Raw genomic sequence first — 15,597 nt, 5'->3', positions numbered from 1 at the left:
TCGCACCGGACGGACACTCTCTACCTTAATCTTTGTCTGACTGTCTCCAAGTATTTCCGTGAACAGGCCTGTAACAAAAGCCTGCAGGTCTGGTCCTTCTACCCCTTCATCCTGATCTCGAATGATGATATTATCCCCTCTGGACCTGTTTTCCAAATCTTTATTTTTCAACAAGGCTACTTGCAGTTGGGCGGCAAACTCTTGAGTTAGGTTACCCAAGTCGCTTGTACATTGTTCCAGCTCCAGGGTCTTGGTTTCTAAATCTAGCACTTTGGTAGCTAAAGAATCTATATATTATTGAAGGGAGGTCAATCAGACCTGCCTTCAGTTTGTCCATGGATGAGGCCATATCCATTTTAAGTTCTGCTCTGTGCTCCGCCTTGAAATCTCGCAAGGTAGAAAGCAAATCCTCTTTAGTGAGAGTCATTATACTTCCTGACTCTTTGAACTCCTGGGAATCTCTTCTCTCCGCTGGGGTGAAGTAGTTAGAGACCCTCCTATGCTGTTTTTTCAGCGGCATAAAGAGCTGTTGTATTAGTATGTGGGGTAGTCAGCCAGCCACCTCCGTCTCATGACCCGTCTCGCCTCCTATAACCCACGATCCTCTGCCACCGCTGACTGCCCACTGAGGGCACCACGTGGAGGCTACACCACTAACAAGCATGATTTTTCTGTCTCCTGTAGTCACACCCTCACTGGGGGAGGAGCAGTACTTGAGCTATTGGCCCAGTCAAGACAGCCTCCACCTCGCCGAGGAAGACATCGGATAACTTATTGCAGGAGGTGGTCTTAGTGCGTATGGGGCCCAAGTGGACTTCCAGTGTCTGGTCTGAGGCCCTGTGCCCTCTTCATGATTCTTAACCCTGTTTCAGAGCCACCTCATGGGTCTTGTTGGCAGCCACCATATCAAAGTGAGACTGGGAGCCTGTTTTGCTGCCCATGTAGTGAACTTTCCAGGCTAAAGATGGCTCAATGCTACATTTCAACTCCTCATAGCATGACTCCCACAGCATGACTCCCAGCCAGATAAGCATGTCATGCGGTGGTTCGCCGATGCTTTCCGCCCTCACTCTTTCCCCTCACAACTACTAGTCCGACATGCTAAAGTCAGGTAAAGCACCATGGTAAACCCGGTGTCTCTCACTATGCACTCGGCTGGTCCCTCTGTGTCTCTCCATGTCCCCATGGGCATCTAAGGAGGCACGTCGGGGCCCTCTTGTCGCTGCTACAGGCCCTCAGGTGCAGTCCCAGCCATTGGGCTCCTCTGGAGTTCCTGGGTCTTCAAGTTGCCTCTCCCATGTGGGACCAGTGACTGAAGACCCTCATCTTAAGGCGTCTGTCTGCCTGACCACCAAAGTGCCTCTCACCCACTCTCACTGGGCACCATCAGAGCGCACTGGTGTCTCCTGCTCCGACCGCTGTATCATCTTAAGTGGAATTACAGCAGGGTCAGTTGTTCCGTGTTCTGTCTCCATCGGCTTTCAAACTTCAATTTTGATTCTGGAAAAGGCTTGTCGTCAGTTGCCTAAGTCGTTACAATGCCATTCTATGACTTTGTTCCGCAAAACTGTGCCGTTGCTTCTTAATTTGCTTAATGGTGGTAGCAGAGCCACTGTGGATCACATCCACCCGGCCATCTTAGATGGCCTCACTCCCTCACACCCCTTTTTTTAAATATAAAACAGTATATACAGAAGCACCTATTTCCAACAAGTGAAACAGGCCGTGGTAGGAAACATTTCCAATAAAGTTAAACATGCCTAGCATCCTGCCACCATATATCACATCCCAAGGGTTTTCCTTCCCCTTTTCAAACTCATGGGCTGTGATATCTTCTCACAATATGAATTAGGAAATAGGTACAAATCGGTGACACTATGCACAAAGCAAGTAGTGTTTGAGTGGCTCCGATGGGCTGCTGATGGCAGGAAAGATATTTACTGTGCCTACATGTCTGTGCAGGGAATACTTTCGTTGGTAACACCAAAGCATCACCCACATTCCCCTAAAGTCTGGGAAATGCAGAGGAAACATTGTCACTGCTATAAAGTAAAACAACCAAAAAACAAAACTCCTTTTTACTGCTCCTACATCAGATCACTGAATAACTCACTTTCAAACTTGGAGTTCTGTCCAATGCCATCCTCTGATAGTCTTATCACAACTTCATTGTTATATAAGGATTCTATAGAAAGACATTTGCAATAAGAGGCTTCAAAACCTTGTTATTTCCTTCTCAGACATCAGAGCAGTAAAAAGGATTTTCACGTTTTTTCACAGGTCTGATGTCAGAAAAGTATAACGCCTTATCCTATAGCCTGTGCTCTGCCGGATACTGTTTCACAGCCTACCCTAATTCTCAAGAAGCACGAGGAAGGAGGGAAATAGAGTTTGACTGTCAACTTGCCCGCCTTTGTGAGTCTCTCTCATGTCTGACTTTCAGAGTGTGACTTGAGACAGGGAGGCAAAGCAGTGGCGTCTTGTAATTTTTAGGAATAGTGGGGCATGCGCAGGCACACGTGTGCACTCTCACTTCCACCCATACTTTTACAAGTGTGCACAAATACTTCCACCCACCCATTCACAAGCACATTTACTCACATCCATGAATTAACAAGCACCCATACACATACCTACCATAACAAGAATACACATGCACATTCTTGCAAGCATTCATCCACCCATGCACAAATATACACACATTCATACGTGCATGTGCACAAACATTCAAACAAGCAATTACCTGGCTGCGGAGGTGGCAGGGCCAGCGAGTAGCAGGAGGGGGAAACTCAAGGTTAGGCGGAGGAGGTGGAGACCTTAGCCAGGGAAGGAAACATAGAAGATCCAGCAGCCACCTCCTCTCAGTGTCTAATCTTGTCATGTTTCAGCCAGTAAGAGGAGAATATTCCCTAACTCCTGACAGAGTTGGGTCATAAGAATTTCTGACCCCACCCCCGCTGTGATGAAGGGTCATTAATAGACAGTCAGCCCTTGGCACTTCAGAGATTAAACTTGAAGCGCCCAGGGATGACTCTGTTGGTGATGCTTCCTCTTGTCATGTGGGAAGGACCTCACAGGACTTTGAGAGGCTGATGAGGTTACTGCCTTCGGGGCTGTGAAATCTTCAGCCCGGCAGCACTTGGCTCAAGCTGCCAGGTGTCTGTGCATTAGCCCCCGTAAAGCACCTGGTTGCCTGACCCCGATATGGTGAGTGTCTGTCGGGCTGAACTTTGCTAACCCGTACAGATACTCAACATGCTTTGTAAAATGGAGGCAGTGGAGCCCCACCATCCATAATGATGGTCCACTCCTGAGGTAGACTCAGTCTGCAGCGAAAGATAGGGAGTGTGACAGGTTTCTTGGGTGGGAATTTACTCAGGTGATGGGGAAGAGTAGCAGAATCCCATGTGTTTTTTTTGTTGTGTTTTAAATATTAGAATGGGTAAGGGAGTGGGGGATGTTATTAAGGTTGGGGAGGTAGGATGTAAGAATGCCAGACAAAATGTGTGTTTTTGAGGAAGAAGTGTTTTAACAAGTGTGGCGGGGTGCAGCGGCAGGTCCCAGTTACATGCACTTTTCTTTTTACATCTTTTTATTAGTTTATTTGTGTATATAGGGGTAATCATCCAGCTCACTTCCACTTGGGGTGGGTTTCAGGGCAGGTAATACGCAATATTTGGTCACATTCAGTACAAGAATAGTCAGAGAAAAAAACAGGGCAAGCTCCTCTGGTACGGTCCCTGGACCCTTCCCCTTGAACAACTCCTCTTTCTTCTGCCAAACCCAACTACAGAAGGCTGCCCACCCTATAGTGTCCACTCTCCAGAAAATTACAACCAAGTCCCACTACTAGGCAGCTCAGTCAACAATGTATCACAGTTCCCTCTAGGTACAGGCCGGGACATTTATAGGCCAATGAGCGTTCTTGTCTCTGTGCCTCAGTGGAAGAGTCCCAGTGCTCTCCAGCATGGCCTTGAGCTGAGTTAGACATGTCACTGCTTAGCTGCTCATTGATAGGCTTCCATTTACGATGAAACAATAGATGTGTGCCATTCAAGTTGCTAGTCAGTCATTCCATGGCAAGTATAGTTCATAGTATATGTTACTGCATAGTCAGTGCAGGCATTCAGCTTTTTTCCAATTATGCGTTATCATTACATTTGCCATCCCCAGGCACTGGTGGCTCATATGCCATTTATACATCATCATTGCTCTCCGGTCTGCCCACCTAAGGCCCAGGATCATCACCTTCAGTGTGTGGGACAATGGGTAAGTCAGTACACTCTGTAGAAGCTTCAATAGCTCCACCCAAACTAGGCGTAAGACATGTGTCATGCCTCTGCTTAGGGCTCTGCATGCCCTCCAGCATCTGGGAGAGGCATTGTGATATATGTGATGTAGCTATGGTGGGTTTAATGCCAACCATACTAGACTTTCTAGTGTTCCTGCCTCCCAAGAATGGATGCTGAGGAGGAGTAGATATCTCTCAGGAGGCTATGCCAACCCTTGTGTGTTTCTGGCAGTCTTAGAAACTGATCCCATGCTCTATTATGGTGCCAGATCTATGGTGCCTCAGTTGCAAGTAGAAGCTTGTGTAGGACCAAGATTGTCCTCTTCCTGCCTATGTTTGTACATGAATTTTTCATACACCATCTGGGTAAGGTGCTGGAACTATATTGTGTATGCCCCTCGCATGACGCCACTGTCCCTCATCCAGCAGAACAGGGGAAGGATGTGTGATGCTGTATCTAACATCAAATTGTACCTTGGTGGTTGTCAATAGAGTGAATCTTGGGCTGCTGAACGGGTAGTTGATTTGTGTCTCTTAGTAATAAATTTGTTTTCTGGAATGAGATGGGTTGATTCAATTATCTATGAATTAAGAGTCCTGTGAGATCGCTTCTATCTATTAATGTTATAGTATAGTATAAGCTATGAAGCATGCACACCATGGATCTTTAAGGTATCCACTCTTTTTATTTTATATGGTTCTTATCACTTGCTGCAAAAATTGCTTTTTCTACACAAATAATCAAATTTTTCGCAAATAATAACAATATCGCTTTTTGCATTTTTCAACGAAATAACTGTATTTGGTACAAATAATTAATGACATTGCTATACCATCGGTACAACTTTGATAGTGTTTTTTAGAATATTTTGTACATATGATCTGTGCTCTGCCTCCTATTGTATTCTTTAAAAGAAGTTGAAGCCTGCTATAATGGCATTTAGTACCTAAACAATTTGATAGTTTTATATTAATGGTAAATCATTGCTGGTGCATACGCGTTCTGTCTCTCACTGAATTGCCTCTGAATAAAAGAAGTTGAGGCAGTGGCGGCCAGCACAGGTAAGAGTGGTGAGGCAGGGCATATGCAGGGCTGGCTGGAGGGTTCAAAATCTACAGACGATGGGTTAGTTTAGATTAAATAAAAAATAAAAATAATACTTACCTTACGCTCGCCGCATCCTGCTAGGAAAGTGTTTTTATTCATTTTTTTATTTAATTTTAACTAACCTGGTGTCTGTCGACTTCTCCCCCCACCCTGTACCGTCTCAACGCTCTTACCTGTGCCAGCCGCCACTGAGTTGAAGTCCTGCTATTATCATATTTTTGCACCTAAACAAATGCATTTTGCACAACTGATATTTTTTACTATTGGTATTTAGAATATTTGTGCACTTATGACCAGTGTATTATAGAGCGATATGTATACAGGTACAAAGTAAGGTTTTTATGATTATTTGAGATTTTTAAGATAGGCGTTGTATTTTAATGTATACAATGAAATGTTTGTATTGGCAAGATATCAAACTGTTAAATACAACTAAACTAAACTAAAACCTCTGGGTTGCAAGTGACATTTGGATATTTCAACATTTGCTTTCATGTCACTTGAAACAGATAGATGGAAAACAACTGCATTATTGATACCTATCTGTGAGAAGCTGGCATGGTATATGGTGCTCACTTATGTAAGTGTAGCATCCAGACAACCCTTAAGGTGATTTAAGTGGTTTTGGACAACCTTAGAAAACTCTCTAAGTGGTAGCTGTAGAAAGCAGCCCTCAGACGTAGTCCAGAAGGAGTGGAAAGCATCTTGTTTTACGAGTACTTCATCTTATGGTATGGGTTAAGTAAAAAAGAACCACACAGTGTAGTTATAAAAAATATGTATTTATTATTAAAACTCACTAACACAATGCATTATCTCCTACCCAGAGAAACAACACAATACGCACAATACTTTGGCAATGGAATTCGTAAATACCCCAGAATACAAAGGGGAGACCAAATCATGTACTAAAATAGTGGAATGCAAACCACGACCAAAGTCGAGAATGGACCCAGAAGATGTAGATGAGCCGGGGACCCAAGGAACCACCTTAGGTGAGTATCTAGGAACCCCACGGAGGTCGTGTGCAGAGTGGGAACAGGACAGCGTGTTCAATGTTAGTCAATAGGTAAGTTGCGTTTGCAATTTTAAAGAAGAAGGACCCTTCCCAGCGGAACCCGAATAATCCCAGTGGAAGATGGAAAGTTGGAGAGTCCCCCACCCATGGATACCCCAGGAACCAGGTTACCTACACCAGGGAAGCCAGGTGCATAGGTGTGAAGTGACGTCAGAAACCGCCATAGACCACAATGGAGGACTTTGGAAAAGATGCCGCTGGCGAAGAAGGTGAAAGTGTCCGGTGGAACCTAAAGGTGGATTCAAGGTGAGAGGTACCTGCAAGTAGAAGGGACAGAGTCTACGCCACTCAGGAGTGACCAGGAAGATGAAATGCCCACCAATGTCGTCGAAGCAGGAGAGTTGATGGTGCCCTTGAAGTTGCAGCTGTACGGACCAGGGGATGCAGAGGAGGACCAGGGACAGTGCGCAAGCTGTCCCAGGTCGAAAATCAATAGCCAAGGGGTCAGTGTCCAGCAGGGGCACCAACAAGTCTTGGCAACGGCAACCAACATAGTTGAAGAAAAAGGTGCAGTGTCAGGAACAGCAAGGTCCAAGTGACTCACCACAAGCAGGTAAGTCAGAGCAGGTCCTGAGCAATCAGGGGAGCCCACTGAAGCTAAAGAATACCTTCTAGATGACCCACGGGCCAGAGGCACAAGAGTTGCAAGAGGACTTCGAGCAGCTCACCAAAGGAAGAAGGCTCACGGTTAAGGGTGGGCGTAATGTGCGTAAGGGACCTACGCGGATAGGCGCGGAGATGAAACCAATCTCCACACTCTCTGCATAGTTCCCTTACGCACATCCCGCCTCCCGCCTGCCTCCCACCCACCTCCCGCCCACAGTCTTAAATACATTACAAAATCAATTGTTAAGTAACCTTACCTTATCAGCGGCATCCCTGAGCTTCGATCCTTCTCCAGCGCGTCTTCTTCTGAGAACTGTGCATGCACGGGAGCCCGCGCATGCGCATTACTGCCGAGGAAAAAGATCCACTAGGTTAGAATTCACTCCAGATATTCCCTGAGGGAAAATACTTATTTTTCCTAAAATAACCCTCACCCACCAACAGGACCCTTGGTGGCATGCTTCACTATCTGGTTCTTCCCGCCCCGCTGCGGGGCGGGGCGTGCTATGACCGACAGAGACGTGGGAGCACTTTTGAGAGGTGGGGACTATATTATAACAAGCATTTGCAATGCAATTGGTCTCACCTTTGGGACCTTATAGGTTTTTAGCTATACAGACAAAAAGCTTTTTGCAGTGAAACAGTGATATGTGTTGGGTTATTGCAAGGAATACATTCTAAATATTAACTCGTGAAGTTTTTGTTATCGACAAGTGGATGTTTTCAATTGCTCGAGCTACTTGAAAGAGCAGGGATACTTACAAGTAGAAACAAACAAAAGCAACAATAAACTCCATGGTAAGAACATCGGAGTCACTGAAACATTCTGCAAGAGAGCGTTTCTATGCTTGAAAGGACTTACGGTTTCACTGAACAGGTTAAAGTAATTAGTATTTTAAACGTGAGGAAAAATGTGTGCAAAAGTTAAAAGCAGGGCCCAATTAATAAATGTCACCCTCGGCACGCATTGTGCAGAACGTTTAAAACAACAGGAGCCAGAACAGTCACATTCCTTCCTCGAACGTAACGATGGAGGGAAAGAATATGGACACAGGAGAAAAAAACCACATGGAAATGTAACTTTAATTCTAGGATGGGCTTACTTTCATTACTGTGAAATAGGCAGCGTAACTACATTTTAATCAGGGCAGCCATTATCCTCTGCTGCTTGACAATGACATGCCGCGCGCCAGACCTCAGCACGAGGAAAGTGACAGCAGAATTATCTCCAAGTAGCCACATTAACAGGATAGAAAGTTGGTGAAAACTATGTGTACTGGGGTCCTAGACTGGAGTGGCCGGAATAGAACGACTTATTAGAATGAGGCCTGACCCAAAGAGACGAAGAAGAGAATGGCCTTCAAGTATACACACTGTTTAGGGTGCTACAGCGTGCATATTGCGGAGCTCTCCTCCCCCATAGACACACAACTGATAAACTCCAGCAAGACAAAAGTGCATTGAAGCTGACGATTTTAGCAGCAAGACAAGAGTGCATTGAAGCTGACAATTTTACATCCAACTACTCGTTATGTTGGATAATACACCAACTTCGGTTTCCAAATACAAGCAGTGGCTGACAGCAACTCAGAGCCTGGCTGCTGATGCAGGAATGGTGCCGGAATCCCCCAACCTTACACTGAAAGCCCTCGCCTGCCCCAGAACAACGGCCTCCACCAGCAGGACACGACAGGTGGGAGAAAGCACTGAGTCCGGGGGTGTAGGCCACTCATTGAACACAGCCCTCCTTTAAAACATGCCCCCATGAGCCCAGCCTGCCTACCTCTCCCGGATGAGTCTGCTGGCAACCATCCCTTGCCGCATAACACCATAGCAGCTCTTACCTCATTCTTCACCGGTCTGCCCTCGATTAAAAAAAATGCAACAATCCTCTGGCGTGAAAGCTGTTTGTACGATACCGCCCACCACAATCCATCCACCTCCAAGTTACTACAACAAACAAGATGGCGGACGTGCCTCTTCCTGCCGCCCAAATTCTGTGTTCAAATCTCGCCAGGATGTTTACTGGCAAGCCAGAGGCCCCATCAGCGTGCATGCTCACACTTTCAACCATATACCCGCGCGTGCAGGCGCAGCAATGTCCCGATGGGCCACCATTTTTGGGTCAGGGTGAACCTTTACTTTTCAGGCGGAACCCCGTGACCTATTTATATGAGTGAGTGACGTTAAGCCTGATCATAAAATGGCCCCAGCTTGGGCAGAAGCCTTGCTGATGCGCAGAGATAGATGCGCATATGTGTATTCCTCTCTTCCGTGATGGTTACTAAAACATGCATTTGCAATGCAAGAGGACTCGCATTTACGCGAGACCTAATACATTGCAGACGGGAGTGCGTGTGGGCGGGCGTGATTAAGGCAAGTAAAATGGGAGTGGGTGGGGCAGGAGAGAAGGCACGTAGAACGGGAGGGGTGGCAGGGGTGGAGAAGTGTGGCTCAATGATTAGAGCGGCAGACCCTGATGCAGAGGTCTAGCCCGGGACCAGGGTTCAATTCCCCGCCTTGGCGTGTCTTGGGCTCAAAAATTCCACAGACCTGATAATTCTCGCCTCGGTGCCATTCCAATCATGGAGTCCCACTCTGCAACTCTGGGCAATAGCTTGCTTAATCTCCACAACGGCCCCCACAACGCTAAGGATGCCTGGCCTTCACCTTGGGGGTGCCCAGGAGTGGACGCCTCACAGGGAAAGCCAGGATGGGTTCCACAGTGGTATTCGTACAAGCGCCTTGAGACCCTTGCGGGTGAGTAGTGCGCTATACAAGTATCAATTTACATTTACACGGGTATAAAGTAGTGCTCAGGAAACACGCAGTAAAGGGGCCAGTAACCATGGAAGGAGACATGGCCGTCATAAGGCGGGACTAGCAGCCTCTAAACCAATCAGAAGGCAGCATTTAGAAACAACAAAGCCACAAGCCAATGAAAAAGTGGGCGGGCCTCCCTCACCTATAGTGTATACTGCATGCCTTGCAAAGTGTGCAGCGCTTGTGCTGCACCGCTAGGCGACATCTAAAAATGAATAGGGAGTGAAAAGGGTCAGTTCGATGTGGAGAGAAAAAATAGTAAAAATACCTGGCCACTAGGAACCTAAACTTTATTGAATCTAGTGGCTGATAGCATTAAAAAGGGAATTATTGGGAGGTGCACGATGTAATTTATGTGTAGCCTCCCAGTCTACATGTTTCAAACCCTGCCCCTGTGGCTTTTTCATCAGCACCAAATAGAGTCGATCCCTTGTAATCACTCCTTACAACAAGTAAGTGTATTCACTCTATGCCGATATACTGATTATTTAAATTAAATCATACAATACCCAATAGGTATGTTGCTTCAATGACCACCTAATATGGTTGTCTTGCTTGATTCATATCTTGAATGATAATGTAAACATGATAATGTAAACATGATAATGTAAAAAACATGGGTTAACTTACCAACACAATGCAAATCATATCACCATCTAGTGGAAAAACCATGATATATTTTTAAGTGGTATATTTTTCAATCGGCGTGACTTTTTTAAAGTGACGTTGAACTCTGTGAGTAGTTGAATACAAACAAGACAATACAACGCGTAACAGAAAATACACACACTATAATATCGTCATGGCTAAGTGCTAATTATTTTAGCAAAGTTGATAAAAAGTACTTTTCATGAGAGATAACCATGCCCTATAAGCTCTGAACAGGAGGGAAGGGACGCCACCAGTCACACTCTAAAAGATAGACAGTGTTCTTTTAAAATTGCTGATGCAGGTTACAGGAAGCATTCGGAAACAAGTTTCTGCTTTGCAGCGCAATGCGGCTATGCCATACTTACTACTCCAAAGCTACTCCCTCTCTCAGAATTCGCTGCCTGCCCGTAGCTCCGTGGATAGAGGAAGTGTCTTGCCGCTCTGTCCTTAAAGACCCAGGTTGCACGTACCTGATGCCTCATGCAATGTTTGTCTAGCTCGCTAACTTTCAAAATGGCCGTCATCACTGGCTATTTCTGATGCATCATGGGAGGGGTATTATTGGGAAAAACGAGCCATCATTATTTAAGCTTTCTGTTTGGTTGTCTTAATTTTTACCTTACAGGCTATGATCTGTGTGCTATGGGCTGCATGTTCAGGACGTATTCTGTAAAAGATCTAATACACCCCTAGCATTTTACAAAAGGCCCCCGTTGTTTGGCTGTTAATAATCGTGAAGGAGTATTAACCAGAAGAATGACCCTTAGTGGTTTATGCTTTCAGTTCGGTGTAAGACCGATGTGGAGTTGTCATAATTAATACCCATTGGGCTATGTTCTGTGTTCTATGGGCTGCATGTTCTGGACATATCTTGCAATGATCTACTAGACCGCTAACATATTACAAATGGCCCCCGTTGTTGGCTACTCATGATGCATCATGGGAGGGGTATTTTCTTGGAAAAGAGCCATCATCGTTTATGGTGTTTAAGGTGTTAAAATCTTTCAGGATATTTACTATTTAATAAATTGCCAGTTTTGTATGATTGTTGTGAAAAAGCCCTGTTTTTTACCTATTGCTGTTTACCCTCTGGCATAGATTCATGCTGGGATGTCTTCAGAAAAATGGCCCCTGGCCTTTGGTTCTAGGCTACATAGATGACATTCCTGTAATATGGAACGGAATTTAAGAAACAGCAAAAAGGTTCCTGAAATGGCTGAATATCCAGAATGAGTTCTTTCTTGAAATTTACAAGCACTATATCAGACCAAGAACTAGTGTTCTTAGATCTCAATATTATCTGCCAAAATGGTGCCCTAAAAACAACCACACACATAAAACCGACAGCAAAGAAGTGCCTCCTGATCTATGATAGCTTTCACCCTAGACACCTGCGTAACAACCTCCCATTTGGCCAATTCCTATGGCTAAGAAGGAATTGTACAGACATAAGTGATTTTAAAGAACAGGCAACAGACCTACACCAGAAACTGGTGAGTAGGAATTACCCCGTACAAGTGGTAAATAAAGCATTTAAACGTGTTCGGAACAACAACAGGGAGGGCCTACTAGAAATCAGAATGCCAAAACCAGGAAGAAAGACCCATATGTATTACTACATATAGCACAGCCAGCAATCATATAAACAAAATATTCAACACACAGTGGCGTGTGTTAAATTGTAGGGATTTGATTTTTCCTAAACCCATGTTCCCACACAGAAGGGGAAAAAACCTTAAAGATCTACTAGTACACACTAGGCCACGAAAGACCAATAGTGAGATACAACAGTCATTTTTAACACCTCTATCTGGCCATCATCTATGTCGGACATGCAGTGTCTGTAATCTGACAAAGAAGAGCAAGAAGATACAGTTCAAAGACAACACTTTGTGGGAACAACTACGCTTCACCAATTGTAATACTCAGAACGTAATCTATATGATTACCTGTCCGTGCCAATTACATTATATTGGGATGACCACTAGGATGGTAAAAGTACGCATTTGTGAACAAAAAAGTAATTTACATTGCGGAAGGGCTACAACAAAAATGTCTGCATGCTTCATTGTTTTAGGGACACACAGTACAAGACCTACAATGGACTGTATTGGAACAAATCCCTTTGAATCTAAACTCCTGGATAAAGAGCAACGTTGGGTCTTTCTCTTGAGAACCCATACTAATGGACTGAACAACGAAATTCCATGGAGCCAATTCTCATGTTATGTTATGTTATGTTAATCGCACTTATAGAGCGCACGGTTACCCTGGGGTATCCTGGCGCTAAGCACTGCCTGCTAGGGAATGTGAAGATGTGTGCTACTGGGAAAAGAGCCATGTTTTCAACCCTTCTCTAAAGGAGAGGAGATCCGGGGCATTCCTGAGATAAAAGGGAAGATAAAAGGGGAGATTGTTCCAAGCCCTAGAAGCGCAGGTGATAAAGCTCCTGCCTACCCAATTAACTTTTTTGAATGAGGGGACTAGAACTTGTTTAGCTCCTGTTGAGCGCAACATTCTTCCAGGGACATACCACTGAAATTTATGCCTCAGGAAATCAGGTCCTACTCCATTAATGGCCTTGAAGACGGTACAAAGTGCTTTGAAGCGTATTCTTTGTTTCACCGGGAGCCAGTGAAGTTGCCTAAGTTCCTCCTTTACAGAGACACATTTTGGGATCCCTGATAGCAGTCCAGCCGCTGCATTTTGAGCAAGTTGAAGCCGATTAATATGTTGTTTTTGGGCATTAAGATATAAGCCATTACAGTAGTCAAGGTTTGACATTATGAGGGCCGTTGCCACTGTCTTGAGGCTGTTTTCAGTGATTTTTCTTATGATTCTGAGTGCCAAAAAGCAGGCCGAGATCACCGCACTTATTTCGTCACCCATGGTGAGCTTATTGAACACCACCACCCGAGGTTCCTTGCTTTTCTAGTGGGTGAGGGGCAGGATCCCAGGTCTTCTGGTCACCACTCAGGTGTCCACACAAGCGGATTGTTTTCAAACTTTATGATCTCGGTTTTGCTAGAGTTTAATTTTAGACAGTTGGAGGACACCCATCCAGAGATGGCACCCATACAATCATGGAAACTTGCCCCTTTTTCATTTTCCACCCCCTCTGTCAATGACAACACAATTTGAGTGTTGTCGGCATAGGAGGTGAGTTGGAAGCTAAAGGATCTAATGACTCCTCCCAGGGGTGCCACATAAACATTGAAAAGCGTCGTGCTAAGCGACGAGCCCTGTGGCACCCCACACAGGAGGGAAAATGGTTTTGACATATTGCTGTCCAAATCCACAGTTTGCAATCTATCGGAGAGAAATGATTGCAGGAGTTTCCATGCACGGCCTTCTATTCCTGCGTCAAACAGCCGGTCCATCAACACTTCGTGATGGACCGTGTCGAAGGCCGCGGACAGATCCAGTAGGATCAGTATGGTATTGCCTCCCCTGTCAAGGGCCTCTCTAATTTCTTCAGTGAATTTTATTAGAGCCAGCTCAGTGCTGTGATCTGCTCTAAACCCGTATTGGGACTGGTCCAGAGTGTAATTAGATTGAAGGAACGAACTGAGTTGGATATTCACAGCTTTTTCAAAAAATTTGGCAGGGAGTGGAAGTCCTGAAATTGGCCTGTAATTATTGCTTTCTTTTGGGTCTAGGGTCGGTTTCTTCAACAAAGGAAGAACAGAGGCCTTCTTCCACTTCCTGGGAAATATGCTTGAGCTAAATATGACATTCAGCATGGGTGTGAGTGCTGTCCCAATAACTTCTGGGATTTGTTTCATAACCATCCCTGGGCAATGATTAGTAGGGGCTCCAGAGATAATAGAGTTCAGAAGTTTAATCGTTTCTGGTATCTCAAGGGGTGAAAATTGTTCTAAAACCGGTAGAGGGCAGGGACTGTCACGTCCTTCCATGAGCGGCTGCACTTTTACCCTTTTGTCATCTAGGGGGAACAAGGCGAAAATAATTTCTTCTTTTTGTTTAAAAAAGTTGCCCAGTTTATCACTGAGATCAGGGCTGCTCAGCCTCTTAGGGACATTAGGCGTGGCAAGTTTTTTAATTGTTTTAAAAAGTTGTTTCGAGTTAGATTTGGCTAATGCTATTTGTTTTCTGAAAAACTTTCTTTTGGTTTCGAGAAGTAGCTGTTTATCGATGGTGATGCTGTGTCTATACCTTTCCTTGTCAGCACTTGCATACCTTCTCCACCAATCCCATTCTAAATGCTTTGCAGGCCAATTTTTATCTCTAAGTTCCTCAGAGTACCAGGGCGCTGAGGGTTGAACCCGTTTGGGGGTCCACTTTTTTACTGGGGCTAAAGTGTTACAAGTTGCATCTAGCCATTGTGTATAGGCTGATGTGGCCTCTTCCACTCCTGGGGGGAGGGGGTGCATTGAGCGCCTCAGGGTTTCTCCTAATTTCTTCCCTTTCCTCATTTCCCCATGCCCTAGTTTCAATCTCCTGGGTTGGCTTTACACTGGCTAAATAGCCCACAGAAGTCTTCAATTCAAATTGAATGGCACAGTGATCGGACCACAGCAAAGGGAGAGCTGTAGTACAAACTAGGTCTTGGTTCTTGGAATAAATCTCATCCAGGGTGTTCCCTTTTTCATGAATCGGGACCTTCACTAACTGCCTAAGGTCTCCAGCCCCCATAATTTGCTCCAGTCAGGAGGTATCTGGATCCAAGGGGACCTCCAGATGGAAATTAAAATCACCCAGCACCGTATAAGAGTCTAGGCATAGCCCTTCCTCAAGCAGGGTGCCCAGCGTTTCCGGAAGTCCGCTTTTAGCCGGGGGGAGGGTAAAGCAGTATATCTTTAAAGGTGCTATAATGTACCGTATGAATACTGAAGACTAAGGCCTCACAGAAAGTATTGGAGGCATCATGGAAAGTAGGTTCCACCGAGTCATGATAGATGACAGCCAGCCCCCCCCCCCCTTCTGTGTGATCTGTCCTACGTATAGTAATGAAAACCTAGGGGAGTTGCCTTCACTAGATCTGGTCCTGAAGCATTATCTGCCCATGACTCAGTAATG

General features: G+C 45.2%; 1 long non-coding RNA gene across 1 annotated transcript in view; it reads right to left on the bottom strand.

Moving 5' to 3' along the window:
• The window catches only part of LOC146783895 (uncharacterized), a 71,843-nt gene extending 60,874 nt beyond the window's left edge, over positions 1-10,969 (bottom strand). The window contains exons 1-2 of the long non-coding RNA XR_014970927.1: positions 10,923-10,969; positions 7,341-7,430 (exon numbers count right to left, since the gene is read on the bottom strand). This is a non-coding gene — a long non-coding RNA (uncharacterized LOC146783895). The remainder of the gene's footprint in view (positions 1-7,340; positions 7,431-10,922) is intronic.
• Between the last annotated feature and the right edge of the window lie 4,628 nt (positions 10,970-15,597).

Source organism: Triturus cristatus, chromosome 11, assembly GCF_964204655.1.
Source record: "Triturus cristatus chromosome 11, aTriCri1.1, whole genome shotgun sequence".
In the NCBI taxonomy this organism is placed as follows: Eukaryota; Metazoa; Chordata; class Amphibia; order Caudata; family Salamandridae; genus Triturus; species Triturus cristatus.
This window is presented reverse-complemented; position numbering and strand designations above follow the sequence as displayed.